This window comes from Mastigoproctus giganteus, chromosome 8, assembly GCF_048544385.1.
Source record: "Mastigoproctus giganteus isolate SK-2022 chromosome 8, ASM4854438v1, whole genome shotgun sequence".
NCBI lineage: Eukaryota > Metazoa > Arthropoda > Arachnida > Uropygi > Thelyphonidae > Mastigoproctus > Mastigoproctus giganteus.
In genome coordinates, this window is record NC_143582.1 from 151,566,707 (window position 1) to 151,587,429 (window position 20,723).

At 35.9% G+C, this 20,723-nt stretch overlaps 1 protein-coding gene across 2 annotated transcripts in view; it reads left to right on the plus strand.

Moving 5' to 3' along the window:
* Positions 1–20,723, plus strand: part of LOC150081922 (protein PALS1-like) — a 262,311-nt gene that overhangs the window by 40,332 nt on the left and 201,256 nt on the right. The window lies entirely within an intron of this gene.

Below are 20,723 nucleotides of genomic sequence, written 5' to 3' on the forward strand. Positions count from 1 at the left end.
GCAAATTGCACAAGTATCATGAATAGACTCGTGATGATGTTTCATTATCCAATTGACAGTTTAATTATCCATATAGCATCTGCTCTGATTAAGGGCACTTTTAACCTAAATGATGCAGTTCCACGTTGGGTTCTGGAGCTACCTCTCCACTCACCCATGGTGAATTTGCAAGTTTCACCACCAATTTCATAATTGGCCCACTTTGAGACTTTGGTCAAACGGATTGAAACCGTAGTGTGTAACTTCTGAACGGTATTGTGTACTACTACGGATCGCGCTATGTCGAATCTAGCTAATTTAAGAATTAATTCCAAAATCTGAATATAGGCGGTTTAAGTAATAATTTTTTTAACACGTATTGGGTAGTGAAAAACGCATCATTTTAATACAAGTAAATTCCCAAAGGAACGCATTCAAAGTCTGCAAAAAATGGCATTACGATTATAACATCTCATAATGTGAAATCCTTCACGAGTTGCCTAGTAATGCACTTTCGAATAAGTAGAGGAGATTTGTTATTTATTCTCACTTTTGAGTGCCACCACCCAGACTGCACCGTTTCTAAAATTCTTGTTCTCTCATCGGTGGCCTACCCGGCCACCGATGAGGGAACAAGAACAATGCGTTCCTTGTGAATTTACTGCATACTAAAGTGATGCTTTTTGCACTACCCAATACGTGTTAGCATATTCTTTCAGTACAAGGCCTTAAAGGTCAAACTGCTTTAGTAATCATGTTATGTGAAGTGGAGCACAAATCCACTTTATGAGAAATGTGAAGGAGCTCCAGACCGATGTAGTTAAAAGACAAGTTGATAATAACATTTCCATTGCTTTTCACCATGTGACTTTTTTTTTTTTTCATTTGTAATAAAAGATTTATTGCTATCTGGTGTTCTCTAGTACAAGGGCTGATTATTATTTTTCCCCTCAGTACATCGTTATAAATTATTTTAATTACGTGATACTCTTAATTTGCTGTAAAGAAACGTTTACTCTTACACTGTACCACGCAGACATGGATCACATGTTAATGTAATTTACGATCTCGCGATTTGTGGTGTAGCTTGTTATACGGTAGCGTAAAATATCAGCCTGAAGACCTATGTTTAACAGCACTTCATGCAGCATTCATCGTGAGAGCCACACCTACATTTAAGTGCGGAATGTTTGTAACTCAATAGTTCAATGAATGCTTTCTTATATACATCGCGTTCTGCTGGGCTTTCACATTGTCGAGACAAATGCACTAATATATGAATATAATTTAGTTATAATAAGGCCTGAAGGCTTGTCCAGGAACTCCAGTATAAACTGAAATCTCGCTTAATATTCGGGACTCAATAAGAGAACTGTTTATCAGAATACCCGGATGGAGTCTGTAGGACTCTAAGACTTGATCTTGATTTTCTTACATTCCAACAGAAACATAAAATATTATGGCGTTTCTTTTGAGCACATAACTTGTGAACAATGTTGTAGCACCCAATACAATAGAGAAGTAAGAAAACTCTCCGAAAATATATGGAGTAAAAACAAAGGGCAGCCTTTAACACATTCCATCCAAATACCATCAATGGTTTTTCTAACTATATCCATCGAAAGTATGGTGGTAAGCGTTGCGTTTCTTATTTATTGACTAGAGAATAAGTTGCCTTCTGAAGTAGTCTCTCGATAAATTCAGCAAAGAATGTGTTCCAAAGAAGGAAAAAAAAGTTCTCCGTTAGCTTAATCGCTGCTTCTCGGTGGATGGTGATATGATCTTCGTAGCGATTTGAGATTAAGAAGAAAAATAAACAGTACTTTTTTTTTTTTTTTTTCACCTGGCTTCTCATCGAAAATGGGTTGTCACGTCACTGATGCTGCGCAGCTATTAATATTTATTCGCCTGATTACTAAATCTTTCTAGGAAACTTGAGAAACTTTCAGTAAAGAAAAGAAAAAGCGTATGACATGCGTGTTTGAATTTTTATAGAATTTTATGAATGCATTCCGTAAATTGAATCCTCTAAGCTGTTTTTTTTTTTTTTCCTTTTGTGTCTGAAGTAGTCCTTACGATGTTAAATCTGGTGACAAATAAAATGATTTCTACAACGATTAAGATTTTTAATAACTGATTTTTTTTTTTAATTTAAAGCGGAAGCCTTTTAATATCGAAGGCCACGCCTTTTTCAGCGTTAACATCCCATTTATTTTTTTCCATCCTACAACAGAGGATAGGTGATCAGTTAAAACCCTCTGTACATGCAAATTCAGAATCAGATCAAACTTTTTTATTAAACGGGAGGTGTATTTGCTCTGACTACTCTGTCGTTGAGCTTTCGGGTGTTTTTTTCCCTTCGAATTTTCGATCTAGTCTTTGCAATACACCTACTGTAAATTCAGTCTTTTCTTTTGTTTACAAAAACCGTTTGTTGTATTTAGTCTTCATACATTAAAATTCTTAATGATTGTAGAATTTTCCTTTTTTTTATCATTTTCATAATTTATATGATCCTAACGAATTCTTTCATTTCTCTTTGATGCATTTCACACATCACTGTGCTGTGATACCATTCTAATTAGGCTTCATCAAACTATAGTCCCTCCAGTACCGAGTTTTTCGAAGCTATTGTATGATCTCCAATCAGTCTTTTTTTCTATCCATGAAAAAAAGAGACCCTACACGTTAGTAATAACACCCAGTGTCATGATAGTGATTGGAATAGAATCTCAGTTAACCGAAAAAGTTGGGACCGGGGATCTTTGGGATAGTCGATTGCATTTAATATCAATTATTCTAGAAAACAAATCTTTTACAGTATAAAAGATGAGAAAGAAGGAGATTACAGTAATATGCATTCATCATTAACCCACGTACGTACATACACATACAGCTTTAGCTTTTAAGAGATATATTCATAATGTCCGTTTTCATTTTCTGTTATATTCAGGTTAGTATTTAACGATGAAACTTGTTTTGAAGTAGGTTGGCTATATATTCGCTCAACTACATGTCAATATCTTTTCGCAGTCTGGAAACTCAATTTCTCATCTGATTTGCATAACTTCAGACTGCTTCTGATCACGATTATTTTCAAGGAGTTTTCTCCAAAGTGTGTAGAATATAACTGCTTAAATGTTTACGAATTTGGTCCATGGGTTGAATTAAATCGGTGGCATTTTTACCATTGGAAAAAAATTCTCTGTGCGTTGGGGATCAGCATATTATAATCAAATATTGTTGCCACCCTAACTATAAAATAAGAACTTTACATAATTAAAATGCAAAGGTATAAAAGGGATAGAACATGATCGTAGAATATAAAGTAAAAGCGATAAAATAATATGATCGATATTAGTATAGATTGTGAAGGCAATGATCCCTTTATCAACTGTAGGAATGATGGTACGGCAAACAATCATTTATACCAGAAAAAACATGATCAGACAGCACGATCATATAAAATCGTTCCAGTTTTATAACGATGGTTGTTTCTTGTAGGTAGCTATTAAATGTGCAAATTACTTTGAGTGGAATTAGAGGAAAAGATAATTTCTATAATCGAAATTATTATTTTTTCCTGTTTGCAAAACCACGTTTCAATTGATTGGTCGAATGGTGTGATCATTCAGTATCTTTGGCTGCAAAGATCTAGGAACACGTAACCCATGATATGAAGGATACCATAATCTGCAGTGCATATAAAAATCCTTGTTCTTTGCGTTTTTCTGGCAACTGGAATAATAAAACCATTTTTATCCTGAGAAATTCATTTCTGATTTTCTCTTGCCCACTGTAGTAACATTTAGTAAATGTTCACCTAATCAGAACTATTTAATCTTTTCGAGGTCACTCAAATCAGATTTTTAAAGCTGTTTTAGTTAGCTAATCTCAGGTGGAGGAAGTAGGTTCCCTCGTGTGTTTTTTCTGGGTTTTCTACCGATGAACACACTTGTAAGTTATTACTCACAGCGAAATATGACCTTAGATTCTAATGCTAAATTCGAATAACAAAATTTTTTTTTGTTTTTTTGAACATCATAATCACTTCTGCTTATGCAAACAATTTGGTCTTTCTGTCCTTGGCTTAAAGCCAATTATTTGAGGATTATATCTTAAATAATTAGTTTTAGAATCTGAAGAATTAAACTTTGAAAATGGAGTCTCGTTATTTTTACTCGATCCGTATTTTCATGAAGTTGGCTTCAGAAACATTTCTTTCATTTGGATGAATTTCTTAATCTCAAGTTCATGTATTGCTGTTGTGTACTTTTATTATTATTTTAAATTTTGAATACCGTTTTTATTGGCTCTAATTTTGAATTTTCTATTACCATTGTGAGCTAGAGGTATCTTTCTGTATTGTAGATAATTCTAATTAACAATCTTTTAGCCCAAAATTTAATTTCGACATTTGATGCTCTTTCTTTACATTGCGCTTTGTTTATTTTTAAATTACTGAAAGAGATACTCGCAATTTTATTGTCAATATGCTGTTTTTATTTTTATCTTCCGCTAAGTAACTTTTTATGAAAATTTGAACGATATTATTTATCATCCATCCATTCAATGATTGTCTGTATTGCTTGTGTTGTTTCTTTTCTACTAATTTCTTTCTTTTTACTTTTATTCTAATATTTTGTCAATTGCTGTAATTCAAACTTGATAATATTTATTAACTGTATATAACCCGTGGTAAAGCATATTTTTCATTATCCAAAAAGTGGTAAAGCGATTTACTCGTATTTTTATTAATCGAGTTAATGGATCTGCTTTTGATGTTTTTATGATCGATATCTATGTTAAGGTTTCTGTAACTGTACTAGTATTCTCTGATTCTCGCCTGGAATATCATTCCTATGAATGACAACGTATATCAAAACGACTTAAATCCGACATTCTCTTTTACATACGTACAATTTTTATAAAGAGGAGATGCAGTCCTGTGGTAAAACTTTTGGATTCGCAAAGTTAATTTTAAGAGCTTTACTTAACAATCCATTAAAAATTTTAAATAAAGCAGAAAAGAAATAAAAATACATGGTACTGTACATGTAAACATTTATTATTTACATACTGATTAGTCTATATCATATTCTTCAGTTTTTAAGAAGCCAAGGGCAGAACAGAATTGTTTATCTTGATACAGTTCATTACAGAAACGCAAAATATCACTCGGTTCTCTACTGAACTTGCTACTCAATACCATATTTGGATAAATTAAAATGAGAATGGTCATCCCTTTCTCGAACAGACTGAAGGCTTCTGATATCGTTTTTTGTAGTCGTCTGTTTTACTTGCAGTGCTGACTGAATTTCCTCTTCCTCCTATCCTTGTTACTCCAACTGAACGAAACCTTGTTTTGTCAGTTCAGCATCGTGCAGTTCGAGCGCTTCCACTATAACTTATGTCAACTTCATCGACGGCAGTCAATCTGTAAGTGAATTTCAAGGGCAGTGGCAAGTTTCACGCACTACAGCCATATATTCCCCCACACACCATTCATCAATAGTTTGGGTGACTTCCGTTGTTGCAGTGTTGTCTAGGGACTTAATATTGCACCTCCCTCAAACTCCAGAATTGATGGTTGGTCCTCGCCCTTTGCCTCGGTGATCAGTTGTTGCACAGCCAACCGGGAGTAATGGAATTTGAACGTCGCTATTACTTGGTCTATCAGCTGCAACGGAGGTGTTTTTGTTGACATTAAAACCACTTGTTTCTGTCATACAGGGCTTCAGTATTACGGGTGCCCAGGAGCAGTGCCAAAAATAAAGTCCTGTTGTTGAGATGCTTCTTAACGAAAGGAAAGAAGTGCAAGATTTTATGTTTAGAGTAAAATTTTAAAATTAAAAATGACTTAATACTGAAACAACTTGAATCGGAGACGGTCTATATATTTTTTTCTGCTATAAATATTAATGGCACAATCATCTTATTGTATTTTTACGTTATGTTTTATACTGATATGTTTGTAATTTATTTTTTTTTTCAGGGGCTGAGCCTGTTTAGAGAATTGGTACGGTTCACATTTATTGTTTTAAAATAAACATTTTACAAATACACCGATAACGCCTTATCTTTCTGGAAGTAATGAAAGACATTTGCACTAGTAGCTTTTCACTACGATGAGAGATTGGTTGTTCACAATATTTAGCTGGATTTCACTAATGTTTATTCTTTGTTATAACTTCAATATTATTCCTGATGTTACTTGTAGCAACTCTGCCATCCAGATGTCCATCAAAATGTATTCTCAGGCGGATGGCCGCTGGTTTAAATCTTATCTTTTAGAGTGGTGTTTTTAATTCTTGCCAACAGGAAACGCAAATCTATAACCTCTTAACGAACAGTTCTGATTCTCTCTCTCTGGTTGAGCAGTTGGTCTATTGCTATCAAATCCAGCTCAGTAGCTCGGTGTGTTTACATTATCCGTCATTAATGTTTCGATTCGGTCGTTCCAAGAGTATAACTTAGGCTAAAAAAAGGTTTTATTTCCCATTTTCTGAAAAACCTACATCATAACTTGAGCTTTGGGATAACAGCGACGCCGGGATGCGATCGTAAAATGCAGTCAGTCGGTCTCCATATCCTCTGTGGTTAACGAAGCGAAAGGGAAGCTCCACAAATCAACAGGCTTGCTGTTCTGTATCACTTGACGCGTGAAACACCACTCGATGTGGACACTACAGTGATCGTTATTGCATGCACGGTCAGAGAGCCAATCACTTTCAGTGAAACTCTCCCGGAGTTTCCTTGTTTATAGAATGCATCGAATATTGATTAGCAAAACACAGTTCGGGAAGAATTGAGTTTTAAATCCTCTGTTTTAAATTTAACAATGTCCTCTTGCATGAGTGAATTTTAATCGGATTTAATCGAAAGGTTATCCCAATTCCATTTGCAATGTTATTGCTTCCTTCCTCTTTTCCCATGTGGTTTCAATTTCATATTTGCTTCAGCAAAAGGCCTCCACAGCTCGAGCTTAACAAGGCTGGAAAAATATGGCTCTCACTTGAATTTATCCCGAGGGTACCGTTTGAAAAGGCCCCTGATGACTTCTGTATTCATCATTCATTTGGAAAGGATGTTCCTTGTCAACTTCTGTTGTAGAAGGTGAAAACGCGTGTAGTCTTCAGAAGAAACAAAGGCATTGTAATCAGATTTCAAATTTTATATTTGAACCTTTTAAAAATATTTGTCGAATATCTGTCATTAAAATTAGACAAGGACAAATCAGGAAAATAATATTTCTTTCTTTTTTTCATACAAATTGCTATGGAAATAAATTTATAAATTGAATGTAGTTTTAATGCATTATTATAAGCTTTAGACAGTCCGTGCAAGCTTCAGGTGCGTTATATGAGACTCGCGAACGTGATGTCGCTTGTGAAGCAGCAAAGGATACAAAAGTGTATATACATAAGGTTAAAGCAATAAAACGTAGGTGCCATAACTAGTAGAAAAAGGACTGAAAGAAAAGTATTGAAGATGGATGAGAGGGAAAGAATGTAAAAAAAGCCTAATGGTAAATCGAATTTAAGAAATTTTAAAGGCTAAATTAGCAAGCTAATTAGAAGGAAAGAAGCTATAAAGGAAAATGATTAATTTCAAAGAAAGGACAAGCATCAAATAGAAGGTGAGAAAATATTTTGATGATATAAAAACTTAAAAAATATGAGTTAAAATATTTGATGCATTCTGAAAAAGATTGATACATAATGCAGGTATTTCATCGGTGGCTACACCTGATCATTTATCAATAACTGCGTTTCTATGCTTACGTGTAGTTATGAAAGAAAAATATTAAAGGCAACTCTAAATAGAGAGAATTAAAAATTATTAAAAAGGAGAGTAAAGGCAGTAAAATCTTCCATAAAAATAGTTAGGATCGCAACGCAGTATTCACAATAAAATTAAGGTAATTAAATAAGAAATATGAGAAAATTAAAATAAATGTGTGCAGAAATGGGAGTAATAGTAGGTTGGTGATATAGCTTTATAAATGAAAAAAAAAGTAATTGAGTGATTAAAATTAGATAAATATGATAAATAAGTAGGCATATGGTAGGGAAAGAAATTAAAACGTAGTAAGGAGGGGAAAAGTAATGGATCAAATGAGTGAGGCGAAGAAAGTGTCCATATTGCCCTCGTGTTCCACTAATAGCTCAATGGACAGAAAAACGAAGTGTGTAGAAATCGGAAAGACATAAACAAAGAGAATATCACACTTTTCAGCGTGTTTCATTGGTCCAGTCATAGCCTCTATCCCCCGACTACAAAAAATCTATTCATATAAAAGAAAGTATATTTCGCGTATTACTCTACAACGAAAAGCCGGATCGAGGCCAAATTTTTAACTTTGGTCCTTCAGAAAAGTTTTGGTCCAAATAAAATTTCACAGCCCTCTTTCCTCCCCCCACTGCAAAAATCTGTATAAATGAAAGTGTGCTATTTCTAAGTTCAATTCCGATTTCACAGAAATCCCTGCCTAGTTTCTCCGATAAAATTATTACTATACGTTTGGAACTTGAACTCTGATCCATTTTAAAATTTCAATACGTTTTAGAATATTTTAGAAATCTTTGACAAATTTTCTTGTTGATCGGTTAACTTATTTTGTTATGAGTTATTACTATTTATTAACGCACCTAAAATGTAACGCACTACATACATTAACTAACTTGTGTTTTTTTTTTTTTTTTTTTCTCTGTTGGTAAATAAATGAACTTTAGTTCTCGGAAATTCACTTCCGGTATAGAATTCGGGTTCGTAGCGAGTGAATTTTCGAGAATTGGATCTTAATCCAAATGTTGTTTACACTCCGTTTGTGTTAGCAATGCGCTGCCCGTTAATATCTTCATTACTGCGTGCCTCTCAGGAGACAGACACCTTGCTATGTTATCTCGACTACCAGCGAATGGGAAGACAGCAACTAAAGGGGTCTTCAGGTTGCACTCCGACTAAATTTACCATTAAAGCTGCTTGACAATGTTCTTCCTCTCTGGATCAATAGTCATAAATTCAGCTGCGTTCAGGTAGCGATGAGTTGCTCGTGGCAAAACAAATTCCCAGCATAGATGGAGGAGGGTGGTGTACACTTATCTCGTGCAGTAACATTTACGGGGCCTTAATTTAGAGGTCAGCCAATTGGGAGTTCTGCTAATAGCCACGATAAATTATACAAGCGTGAGGTGCAGGCATTCCTTGGTAACTCTACGCACGGTTGAGAGGCTAATCTTTCCTAAGAGGGCTTGGACTACTAACTAAATATGCGTGAGACGGTTTATCGCACTACGTACAACCTGATAAAGGGGTACGGTAGTACATGCATTTGAGTTGTCTGTAGTTTGAGCTCAGGTGACTGCAAAATACGGTAATTTGTTATACATTATCAAAAATAGTCGTTAATGAATGTTTGTGTCTTCACGATATTGACTTCAAGTGCGTCTATGAGGATAAATCATATGTTATTAGAAAAGCGTCATCCAGGAATGCAGTTTCTGATATTAATACGCATTCTTAAATATCTTTTGAACACAGTGGACTTTTCGAAAATATTTATCATCAAAATATGACCTAAAAACCCCACCTTCAGGGGGCTCTTCCTGGCGCATTATAACCTTCGACGTTTTTGCGCCATAAAAACCAAAAATCAACATCCTCCGGGGGAGTGTAAGTCTTTCGTTACCAAATTAAAGACGTGCATGAATATTACAAGGCAGTATTTTAAATCATACCCAGCGGTAATCCGGATTATTATTAATAAGTGCAAAGTTAAGATGAAGCTGGAAAAGAAGGCCACAAACGGTCACTTCCGGTGACTCTTTGTAGCCTTTCCGGAATATAAACAGAAATTACTTTTTTATATATTGAGTAGCCACTACCATTGCTGGAAGTTTTAAGATTATTTTTTCCGGTCTGAACATTGGGAAAATAAAATTCCAGTAAAAAATTCAAGTGGGGTTGGCTAGTTACTGAATTCGAACAACCTTTCGATTTGTAAACACGTCTAGTGAATTAGTGTCCAGTTCTGCTCCAGGAAAAGAAATTAATGAATGAATGTTCCTTCTGATCTGAAACAGTCGTTTAGCAGCTGCTTGCAATTCCAGTCGAGGTCGCGAAAAATCAATATCTTCTGTTCTTCTAAACTAACGATAGAGGGCGCAACTCGTTCTTTATATAGCAGCTCTCTAGATATGAAATTATTAAATGTCTCTTTCGCTTTTGTCCACATGAAAAGTGAATTTGACTAAAGCACAGCGCTTTCTTTAAAACCATGGAACATCTTCTCTTCCTGGTGCGCAGCCGATTTGTTTCAGATACTTCGAACTCTAGTTTGTCCAAACTTCCGAATTCACAGATAACTTCCTTCACGGAACTACGGAAGAGCAGATCCAGTGAAGAACGGCATCGTTCCTTCTCATTGCGGCATACAAGGTCACCCGACATCTCAGTTTTTCTGATTCAGTCAAGGAGACTGATCCGTTTATTCTCTCCTGTCTGGCTCCGTGGCTTTTCGTTCATTGAAAAACGAGTTAAGTAGGGAATGAGTTCCACAAGGAAGGCAGTGGCAATAGGAAATAGTCAGCTATTCTTGTCTTAATGAAATTGAAAAGGGTACATGTTGCAAAACTAAATTTATTGTCCTCTGCTTATAATCATTAACATTTGAGCAAATGCACATTTATCGGTGATAAAATCCATAAGTTTCATGAGACAAAGGTATTTCAATAATCCTAAGTTTACTATTAATCAAACTGGCCAAGCAAGAATCAAAAAGAAATCGTTGTCCTGCATGGCACATGAACAATACAGAGAAGCTTCATTCATGAGGGACAGTTTTTATGGCTGTAACTACTCAATGACAGCTTACGGTACTCTCAATTGGTGATTATTTACTGCGTCCGATATATTTCAGTCTTAAGGTATAAGGATCCTTTAATGGTAATAATAACAGTGCGTTTTTTTTATTTAACAAACAGTTATTGCGATTACAGAACTCAGTCATATCTGGAAAGAACAGTTGGATATTTTGAATTTTCAGCATATTTTAATGCTAAATATCGCGAGACGTGATAAATGATATTTTTTCGCCTCAGAAAAGTCTGTATGGAATTTGAGTTGCAAGGAGTCGTTCAAGGGAAAAAAAAAATCTAGAATCCCTAGTGGGAGATTGATCTAATCACTGTGCTACATTGCATCCAAGGTGGGTTTTTCATTGACAATGTTTCTAATGAAGTATCCTTCTGCACATTCTTTCAGTAATTCAGAACTCTTTATTGCAGTAAAGCAACACATTGTACTACTAAAATTAATCCTCACAGACATGCTAGGGGCGTGATAATATGTAGAACTTTAACACGTATGACGAGAGGTGCCTAAAGCATTATTGACATTTTTCTTTTCAGTCCTTGGCTCAGTTAGTCAGCTTCAGGCAAGGAGAGAAAGGCCCTGTCTCCGGAAACTCAGGTTTTTCGTCCAACAGAACAGAACAGGCAATCCGACCAGAGAACATACGCAATTTATTTCAAATGCATTTCTAGTCAGGATCCTTGGATTTGACTTGCTAATAGCATCCGGCCTTGAGACTGACTAACTCAAGACTTCGACAGCTGGTTTCGAACCCCGCACACTTCACTCAGTACAGCCTTGCGCTTTTGCTAACATGGCTACCAGGGCCCTTATGGACACAATGCAGTTGAGTAGATGAAGTGGATTGTTGGATGGCTCTAATATGAATGAAATAGTTCACATAGCCTAGTATGCTCTAACAGTATCCTGAGAGTTTATCAGGTCATTGGAAATTTTCCAAAATTCCACTGGCGATAATTAGTCGTGTGGATGAAATACCTATGGGAAAATAAATATTTTTCTTACAACGTAAAGTACTGAATGACTAAGTAATACTGCTTTCTTAAAAACTCGATTAAAAGGGCGGGGGAGTTAACTTTCGAAAATTTTTGATAGGTAAGCATTTAGTTTTTTTTTTTTTTTTTTTATATAGATTTCCCTTGATAGAACCACATCTGTGGTGCAGTGGATAACGGTTCTGCTATTTGATATCACGTCAGAAATATCAGTTTTCGATTCCAATTGGCTGGCAATGTTAAAAAATATTTCCGGTCTTGACGGAAATCTTTGAGGACTTTTTTAACACCATGGTAGAGATAATTGATCTCTGCTCTGGTTTTTCATCCTGCAAATGGGCAAACTGACTACACAATACAAATACAATTCACAAATAGAACAGGCCCTTAGTTTTATCTGTGAAAATCGAAATGATCCAGACCCCTTTATTAGAGGAGTCGTTCAAAGTGCAATTTGCAAACTTCGAATCTGATTTTTAATTTTTTTTTTTCTGAAGTTGATAGTCCTTACATCGCAAAGTTTTCGTGTTTTTAATACTATTGTTACTCTTCTGCATTAAGATAATAATGCTATTATAAAATTACTTTTGGCCATTTAATTTTCGCTCTTGCTTGAACAGCAATTTCTTTACCTCCTGGTCAAATTACTACAAATTTCCACCCTTGGGATTTGTTTCTGTCTGATTGACATTTTCCTTGAAGTTTTACATTTGTAGTCCTTAATTATTTTTTTCCTGTTGTGTCCAAATGATTATATCACTAAAGTCATCCCAGTGTAAAAGTGCACCTCCGTGATAGCTCAGTTACACGAATAGGACAGAAAATGAATCGAGTATTCGCAAACTTGTCTTGCGTGTCATGCACTTGCCAGTCACTTCTTTCACGCTTCTCCCAGTGGAATACCTCGTTGGCGGTTTGTCACTTGAAGTTTACTATTGGATTGAAAGTCGACACTTTCAACATGCACTAAAAATTAAATTAGTTTGTTGTAGAAAGTACTTAAAGGTTTTTTTTAGAAACGAAAATAAAAGTATATTAAGGGTTTTTTTAGAATTGAAACTGTAGCAAGTTTAGTAAAGTATCTAAAATAAGTCTATCGTCCGTGGTTTACAGCTTAACGAGAGCAATGTCAAGCTATCTGAAATAATTTTTCCCTAAAAATTACTTCTGTAGATTATTCGATGTATTATACGTGGGGAGGTGTCCGGAAAGTATGGTACAATCGGACGTGACAGGAAACTGGTGCGTACAAAAGAATGCATTTCCTCAAATAGTAAGAGTAACATTTAGCAGAGGGAACTTTTTTTGTGTTCGTGCGCCTTTAACGTCTGTTCAAATATAGCAGCGATAATGGAAATGAACGTTCTCCTTAAAGGATAAACGATCAATATTGCTTCAGAACCTGAAACTAGATGAATTTAGAGATGGTATTCTTTGAACGAGACCTGGACTGTTGTCAAAATGTATGATTTTGCTGCTTCATTACCACATCACTGCACACAGCCATAACCACTCAACAGTGGAAGGCCTTGGAACTTCCACCGCATAGTCCAGCCACCCACCGACTACTATCTCTTGCCTCAACTCTGGTGAGTGGTGGTGGCTATGTAGAAAAATAAGGTTACGATGCCTCTACTGTCGTATTGATGTGTTCTGTTGAATCCCAGCCAAATATATAGATCAAATCGATATAAGAGCCCCGTGTACTTCTTTCCTTTACTGCGAGGCCTATCAAAAAGCTGTAAGGCTCATTCAATAACACATGTACAATTAAACGCTGTTCGAATGTATTCCCTCAATTTCCTTTACAGGGATTTCGGGTTTATTCCAACGATGGTACCTCTGTAATCCTTTCGAAATGGCCTCAGTATTCTCGTCATTTTTTCGATGATGTCCTTCGTTACAAGTTTTTGTTTTTTTTCCCCCCCATTTAAGATGATTTTTCAGTTGAGGAAAGAGGAAGATATCACAAGGTGCAAATCTGGAATTACGAAGGATGCTGTACCATAGATATTGTTTTGCCAGCTTTCCAACTACATACAGGGTAGAATAAGGACGATGATGAATGAAGTCAGATACCACTTTCCCCACAATCGGTGTTTCCTCTCAGATGAATCGCGCATGCGTGCTAGACGGAAAAGACTAATATGCACCTTAGAAAACCTTTGTTCACTGTGAGTACGGTGAAATTTGGTTTTCTCGATCGAAAAATGCGAACACCATCGTCTTCTTTTGATAGTATCTGCTGTGCTTCTTAATTTGTTTTCGATTTTGAAAAACTTTGCAATGTCTTTATACAATCTAACGAGTGTTCATCAAATGTTTCCCCATTTTTTGTTTTCAATGTCATTTTGCTGTGTTTAACTTAATTTTAATAACGTACAAGTTGATTCTTCAGAATCAGCCATTTTGAACTGCGACACAAATCTTACACAAGGCCCTTCTACTAAAGCATCTAATAAATGACAATTGGGAGGTATTTAGATGTTCTAGTTATTACTGATAGTAGTACTATCCGAGACATTTTACATGCGTTTAATAATATTCATTCTACACTCAAATTTACTTTGAAAAGGGAGAATACGGATACTAAGTCATTAAATTTTCTAAATTTCCCACTTACTTGGGACTCGAATAAGATCCAATTTAACATCTATCATAAACCTACAAACCGGTATGCTTCTGCATTATAACAGCAATCACCCGTTCACCTACAAAAGATCGATTATCTTTAATCAGTTTCTCAATGCTTATAAATATTCAACGGAATCGCCTTTGGGTACAGAAATACAAATATTAACCATCAGATTCTTAAACAGGAGTTATCCCCTTGCTACAATAAACCAAATTAGGGTACAAGCTAAGGATAGAATACAAAATACTACACCAACCAACAATAGTAATATCAAAAAATACTTTATTTCTGTCTCATATTTTGAACAGTGGCACTAACAGATTCTTTAAAGATACCGAATTTAAAATTGTAGCCAGGCCAATACGGAAATTACACACTATACTGAACAACTTCTCATCCCTTTCCTCGTTCGCAACACAAATTAATGATCTGGTACACAGCATTTCTTGCGGCGATTGCGACTCTTCTTATCAAGGTTCTACGCGGTTTCCTCTGAATTTTCGTGTTAATCAGCATGCGGCCTCAGTTCGTGCTGCTCGTTCAGCAGCGTCAGAATTAGCCTTTCATGCCGTTAATGAAAAACATACGTTTGTGTTTAACGAGGCCAAAATACTTAAGTGTCCGACGTAATTATACGAGACTTAATTGCAGAAACCGTCGAAAACAAACTACATGAGAATTCTGTTAATGTTCGCCGGCCATATCTAATCTCCGATTCGTGGTCTTTTACGCGCATGGGCGAAGACAATCCCTATTTAAGTTTCATGCTCACCCCTATTCGGTAATTTTCATTCCTGTGATGACGACAGACGGTCGAAAAGCGTTGTGAGCTTCAGGAAGGAAAATCGTTTTGTAATTTTTTTTTTTCGTTAAATTTTTTACTTTAATTTTTAATTGCGTTTCACTTGATTTTTTAATTATTTTCGTTTTAATTTCTGGAGAGTATCATACGGAAGTGTTCTCCGTATCATATTTAGGTAAACTTCTCTTCTTTTTTACAAAAAAATGACAATGTAGATGAAGTGTCGGGATTACAAGTGCAGAGTTGCGACTCGCAACTCTTCAGTGCTTGAATAACTGTATTAATTCTATATTTAATGTTCAGTTTTTTTATGGAATCCAAATGGGTTTTACATTGCTGGGTCCCTCTGAAAACTCTATCTTGCCCCTCCCCCCTCAAACTTTTAGCGGATCTCAAACGACCATTATGAAGGAAGGAGTGAAGTGGTTCCTGAAACTCGATGATTGCAGGTAAAGAAAGGAAATCTGTTTGGTGGAAAAAGGAGGGGAATGAAAAGGATGCAATAGAATTGCACTGGACTACTATCTTAAACCGACATGAGTGACCAGAATGTCCTCTTCGTACTATAGTAATACAGCATCCGGTATTTGGCGGAAGACCACGGGAAGTGATGCACAAAGCCTTTTCAAGGGCGTGTAAAAGTTACAAACGGAAAATCCAGTGGGAAAACAAGTCGCAATAACCTTTGTATGGGTCATCTGTATGAATACAGGATGCTACGTGAAACATTGGTGACGGATCGGATGTTCTTGTAGCATAGAGAATAGGTCTCGTGATCGGAAGTGGATTCCTTTCATAGAATGCGTAATCAATATGGCGTCCAAGTGACTTCCGGTTTGTTGGAAAAGTTTGATTGCTGACAGGAAGACAGTTTCTATCTTATGGTATTTGAGGCTCAAATGTAGCCGAAGTTGAAAAAAAGATGCATTATGAGGCTGGAAATTTGGGTGCTTAAACGTCAAGGATTTCTAAAGTGATGATTGTTTTCGTAGAGTTCCTTAGATTAGACAAATGTCCACATTATTTATCATCGTGAATATGAAAAACATTTGATGCAGGTTCATCCAGATATTTTTAGTTCTTAAATACATAATTTTGTAGAAATGCACAAATCGTGCATTTCTAAAAAAGGTACTCGCAATCGTGGAGGGTGCAACAGTACTTCGATTCTATGGTAGACTGCGTTCGTTTTCTTGCCAAGAAACGGAACAAACTGGCTCAGGGACACAGTTTCTTTATAGTACTTCGCGTCGTTTCCTTAAAATATTTTCACCGTTACTCACTCAGAAGGTGTATAGATTGTGAATGTTTTTTTTAGTGTTGTTACCACACCCTCTTATACTGGGAGATAAAGCAACCAGCTACGTTGCGGATAGTTCTTTCTAATTTGTGGAAAAGCAAAGACCTTGACAGAAATAGTTCTCTCTTTCTCTGATTAAGGTAACTTATCTTAGTACATATTAACAAAACAATGAAATGATAAATCATTTTAATGAAAACAAGGCAGCTGCTGCCTACAGCGCCTATTAAAATAGTTGTATTATAGTTAATCAAACTATAAGCAAGGAGGAAATTCTAACTCACTCAATTTCAAGATTTTTCTTTGGGTTTGGAAATAAGTGCGATTTTGATCAAATATTTTGTATATGTGCTTCCTAATTGAACTGTTACCAGTATAACTGCATTATGAGGCAAATGAAAATAGTATTTGAAGAAACGTTTCCTGTGCGTCTCAAGTTAATCCGCGATGTTTCAGCCAACACAACAGGCAAATGTTCGTGCACACGTACAAACATTGATAATATCACTTCTTGGGAGATGATGGGTATCTCGTTATGAGCATTTCTTTAACCAATTTTTAATGGAAATTTTAAACTTAAGAGTAGTAATAGATAAAGTAATATAAGAGTAGTAGTAATAGCTAGCCAGCACAGTTGTGCTGGTTAGCTGAGATGAAACTGTTTTGAGTGGAATGGAAGCCCTACTCCTTCTTTAATACCTTGAAGACCACGATGAAGACGCAATTGGCTGACATTGTTAGCAGAGTAGGAAAGTTATTTTAAGGGAAGGGACCCAACATACGTTCTATGAGAAGGAAAATTACCTGTGTAGAAGCATTGCATTAGAAATGGGGGGAAATCCTTGGATATAAGCTGTGGAATTTCAGAACTTCCAGAACTGAAGAATTCCTGAATGGAATGTCTTTAGGGCATCGTTATAGAACAGTTGGATGCTAACATATGGTGGCGTGGGAAATATAGTAAAATGAAATTAAGTCGATCCAGAGGGTAAGTTTGAGCAGAGTTTTTGTAAACAGTCTGACGAAATTATTCTCTGATGGCGGCGGATTTTTCACTGTTCAAAAATTCACATGAGCTGTTAAGTACTTTGTTCAATCCTAAGATGTGCTAGTAGCAATTCATATTGCACGAAGTTCTTTTTTTCGGTTAAAGCTGCTTGCCAGGGGTTAAGCGAGCTTTGGAAATCAAATAAGGCGACAGATTCAAGTGCTGCTCATAGCTTCGACAAGATTGAGCTAGTTAAAAACATCGCTGCAGAGTTAATGTCAAATTATTGTTGATAATAAATCTTTGTTGAACATTAAACACTTAACAAAAGCTATACCATAAGATGTAGTAAAATGACACTTTTCGATGTCCCGGAAATTAGATTAGCAACGGTGATTATCTTTGTAGTCTGATTTCTGCACTGAAAAACAAAATAGGTGCTTGATTGAAAGCCACAAATATATCAGGGGAAGTTTAACTAGAAGCCAGTAATGAATTGAAGATCATATAAGTTGTTTATTTCTTCTGGTGGGTGGGTTATTATTCTTGAGGATACACAAGGCTTCGTAAGAATTCCTTCGAAAAAAATGAGCAGCGAAGATGTCTGGTTAAAGATAGTGTGAATATAAGAGCATATTTTTTATAAAGGACAGCCCATTTTTTTCCAAATTTTTAGATGCCGAAACATTACGTGTCAAAAATAATTCGACATTCCACCCTTTTTGTTCTCTATCTTTAAGTGGGTACTCACCATTGCGTTTACCCACTAAACGCAATGGTGAGCAACTTAACCTTGTTTTGAGTCAGAAACATCTACACAAAAGAAGGAAGAGTGTAGTATCAAGCACAAGCTTAACCAAGGCCATCAGTAATCGACAGTTGTTGGCTTCCAAAAAGAAAGAAAACGGTCCACAACTTGTTAGAATATAGGAAACACGTAAAGGAAAAAAATGCAAATTAATGTATTATTCAATAATTATATTTCAATCAATCCGTTAATTAATATATGAAGTGGATGGTATTTAGACGGAAAAAATTACTCTTAGATAGCCAAATTAATCTATCCTGTGGTATTGAGCTCAGATGGGTCATGACTTTCTTTGAAATTCACTTAACATTATTATGCCAATTTCGGTGGAACGTGGATTGAATCGGGGTTACAATAATTGGTAAAATGTGATGTTGTGCAGTGAGGTATGTCAACGACATTCTATTTCTGGATACACAGTTCAAAGTTTTTCCCATCTTGATAAATTATTCTTTATATACAAAGTCTTCATTTGGTTACCTCCTGAGTTCGGAATGAAAACCTCGTGTTCTTCCCCCCACCCCTTCTGTGTATGTTTACTTCGTACTTTAACTAGTTGGCAGTGTGATTTCATTTTACTGCAAATATCTACTCCATATCTTTTCTGCAAAAGATGTCTTTAATCCCCTGCGAGAGTAGATAGGAGCTTTATGGTACAAGCTTATACTGGTCTGCTTCGATTTCTGTGTGCTGAAAATACTTCGTTTCTGCTAGCTGCTGGATTTATCTTTGTAGAGCAAGACTTGAAATAACTCGAGGGGCTTCTTCTAATCTTGCTATATTGCGTCACTCGATATTTCTGTTTAACGAGCTCTAGTCAGTTGTTAATGTTATGTGGTTTTTTTATTTAATTTACGATTTAATATTGGCTGTTGTGCATATGATCCAGACGGCCATCAATGTTTTGTCTGTTAGCTAAAGTTTAGATATGCTTTTCTCAAATGCTTGACAGTTTTAAGAATTGGATAATTTCATTTTATCTTAGATGTTTAAAACAGTTAAGATCTAGACGTGATACGAATTCAGCTATGATGCACTTGAGAAGTTAAATTACTTCTGAAGTGTATCTATCCGCTAGGATTATGGAATTGTTTAAAATCTTGTTTTCCTCAGTCACAAGATTTAGAAGTAAGTTCAACTAGCAAAAAATGAACACTCTTGGTAACTAGGACATCGAATTAAAGATCGAAGGGTTTATGTAGTTTCTGAAAGCAAAAATCATAATGGCAGCGATTAGTACTTCCATTATCTTTGAGATGAACAGCGTTGTTCCATTCAGAATGCAGTTTCCAGTTTCAAGGAAGCCACCGCATTCAGGCTGGCAGATAATGTCAACAAAATTAATGCAGTACTGCGTACATCTTTTCTTGTGTGCATCTGGGCTTTAAAATCTTGACACGACACCCAGTCAGAATCACATTCGTTAAGTTCGTTTTGCTCGACACAGGTTTAAATCTTATATCGTTGCAACGCGAGTATTCATTGCAAATAAGGTATGCCCTCATTATAATTAAATTTTCTCTTTAATAAAGAAAAATGAACTTTAAAAAAATAGGTGCGAAAAGGCATTTAGGATCCACTGCAACAGCCACGATAGAAATCCAAAGAATCCATAGCGCTAATCATCACTTTGGAGGCCTTGAAGCAGTTAGTTGATCGTAAATCGAACGATACCCAACTTTTTTTTTTTTGTTTATGGTCAGAAACATGAAAAACATGAGAGGGGGACGAAATATTTCGACCCTAAGCACAAGCTTAACCTATGACAATCTAAAATCGACAACGTTAGTTAGATATTAGCTTTCAAAGAGAAGTGTCCAGAGCTCACTGGCCTCTCAAAATGAAGCACACGTGAAGAAATAATGTTATAATTATCAGTTTTTAACGTATCATTCCAATAATTGCCTTTTAATCAATCAATTACATCAATACATGCTGTAAAAGGAAATCAGAGGGTAAATAATGCTGATATGATTCCAAAATTTTGCGGCACCATTTTGGCATCATGATGAGACCACCCGTTTTAGAAAGCACTGGCTTAAAGTAACCCAAGAAACGGTGCACTGTATAGTGTGATGGAAAGGCAATGCTGTTGTCAGCAAGAACGTACTGGCTGCCGATAATGTTTACTGCCGTGCCAGTGTCTTCCAGGAGATCAGACCCAGATATGAGCAGTAATTAAAGATAGCATCATTCACCGGAAATTACCTCAATTTGGGTCTCTCTGTTTAGTGGCTTTCTTTGTCTCCATGAGAGTTAATCATGCGTTGCTGTTAACTCCACCCTTCGGCACATAACAATAAGCAGAGTCATCTGTCAGATAAAGAGTACAAAGGTCACC